At 40.2% G+C, this 2,500-nt stretch overlaps 1 pseudogene; it reads right to left on the minus strand.

The window, feature by feature from the left end:
* Nucleotides 1–2,500, minus strand: part of LOC142919079 (28S ribosomal RNA) — an 8,562-nt pseudogene that overhangs the window by 2,958 nt on the left and 3,104 nt on the right.

Here is a 2,500-nt window from a genome sequence, read left to right on the forward strand (position 1 = left end):
GGTCAAGTACGTTGTTGATTCCTTTGATAAGTTAAATCGCTTTAAGGCTCTAATAATCGATTCGTGGCTGACAGAATCGAATGCCTTACTGAGGTCTATTGACACTATTTGCGTGTTTTCGTGCTTTTGCCTGGCGTTGTGTATGATGAAGTGTAGTAATGCACTATTTTCGAAACATCCGTCTACCGGGAGGAATGCTTTCTGCCTGTAATTAAGCTTTAATTGCTGTCCTAGACGATAACTTAAAATTTTGTGTAATAGCCTAATTACAATTGATGAGATGGTTATGGGTCTCCAATTTGAGGGTTTTTCTAAATCCTCTTTAGTTTTAGGTATAAGTCTTGTTCTGTGTTGTTTCCATATTTGTGGTATATCCTGTAAATAAAGGATGATATTTAAGATATCTAGTAAATATTTTATTGGTAAAGTCCTAAGATCGCTAAGAATAATGTTGTCCTGTCCAGGTGACTTATCCTTCATAATTGCTAGGGTCTTAATCAACTCATCTAAGGTGATTGCTTTTACGATATCGATGCAGGATTGGTCGTTTTTTAATTTAAAGGGTATATTATCTGGAGGAGAGTTTGACTCGAATAAAGTAACGAATGTTCCCCGTATGCTTTCTTCAGTTGGGTATATACTTGGCCCCGATCTATCTGAAGTAATCTCGTCTAATAGAGCTTTCTTGTTCGTATGGTATAAATATTGATACCTCCTGTATTTAGTTTGCTTTGATTGTCTTCGATGCCTATTCTCATCTTTCTCCTGTTGGTTTACACGATCTTTCCTATTAATTGGTTTACTTCGATTTAAAAACTTTTCTACATGAGAATTGAGTAGCAGTAACGCCTGATTGTGACTTAAATTCTCGATCTTTAGATCGGTAATTATGACCTGAAGATCCTCAGCTGCTGTCAGTGATTGTTCTTTTTCGGCCCTTATTGCTGGCTGATCTCCTTCAGAAGGTGTAGTTGTTATTTCCGATGTTGTCGGTAAAACTAAGTTAACAAGGCATTGATTTTCTACCTTATAGGTGGTTTCTTTCAATGTCCTTACCAATTCCTTATACTTGATATTTCTCCGCTTCCCTTTAATCGCTTCTAGCGTTCTGTGTGGCATAACTGAGTTCTGTATTAGTTGATTCATGTTTATGTCCTCATCATTCTGTTGGGCTTCTTTATGGGCCATAATTTCTACCTCTTCTTCTCCCCATCTAACTTTCCTTCCTGGTGCGTTTTGCTGTAGTCTAGCTTCATGTTCTGTCGGATGAGTTCGTCTAGTATGTACCCCTAAACCTGTTTTCGTAGTAAAACCTCTGCTACAATATGAACAACTAAATAGTGTTTCCTCAATTGTGGTGGTTATAGCACTAGTTTTACCTATTAAACTTTTGCAAGTTCTTCCGTAGTGTGACGCTATCTTGTGTATGCTATCTGCTGTGCGATTACAAATTCGACATTTATACGTTTTGTTTGCGTGCGGATGTACCCGTGTCATATGTGATGACCAAGTTCTATGTTCTAGGAAAACAAGATTGCATGGATAACATTTGTTCTGATCTGTGCATGGGTAGTCCCATGAAAACATGTCCGAAAGGATAAATTCCGTAGTCAGCTCGTCTGTTAATCGCTCATTCATGAGCGATGTTAGTTCGTCACCGAGTAGTCCGTCCGGTTTATTTTCTTTATAATTCGCGACTTACGTTTATAGCACACAGGGTTGTCGGCCCAAGTGTATGCTATTGTGATCAGCTTTTTCACCGCACATCGGCAGCTAATCGTCGGTCAAAATTGACTCCTTCGATTTGCACTTCTAGCAATACAACTGGTGTAATGGAAAACTGTGGTGAAAGTTTCAGTGTTTCGTTTTGATTTAACCAATATATAAATGTTTCGCCTGAACCCACCATCAGCCGACTGAACTAATCAGCAAAGATCGTTACGCAAATAAGGCATGCCTGCACCATACCAGATTAGTACATTGGTATGATAGAGGGCTCAGCTGTAACATCATCATATAGTTACACGGTGGTGGTTAATTCACTTATTTGCATACGATATGCAATCAATGCAGAAAGAGCAGAGAAGAATTGCAAGTACACTTAGGAAAAAAATACACGTAAAAGAAATTGTAGTGAGACCCAATGTACGATTTGGCGGTTTAAATCCCCTTTGGCGTCAGTCTCTTTGTTGTAGATCTTGTGGAGTTGCGTTGCGAAACCCCAGGACACGACTGCCACACGGGTAGCCACTTGTTTTCCGTGCAATACACGCAGGAGAAATCAGGCCCAAAGTCAATCCATTCAAGTTTGGTTGGCACCTCCTGGTCAGCAACAATCCCGTTGGTGTCGTTCACACTCATCCTTGCACAGCATTTCTTCCGGCAGTGAAGTTGAGATGATTCACACCTTGGGCTGCCCTCTTGCCTTGTGCCAGCTTCGAAGTGGTTGCTTCGATGTTGAGCCACGCAAGAAAGTTGTTATCCAGCACTCAGTCGTCCT

The sequence above is a fragment of the Petromyzon marinus genome, unplaced genomic scaffold (assembly GCF_048934315.1).
Source record: "Petromyzon marinus isolate PM22_M1 ecotype Great Lakes invasive population unplaced genomic scaffold, UKy_Petmar_22M1.pri1.0 PM_G_Scaffold_6, whole genome shotgun sequence".
NCBI lineage: Eukaryota > Metazoa > Chordata > Hyperoartia > Petromyzontiformes > Petromyzontidae > Petromyzon > Petromyzon marinus.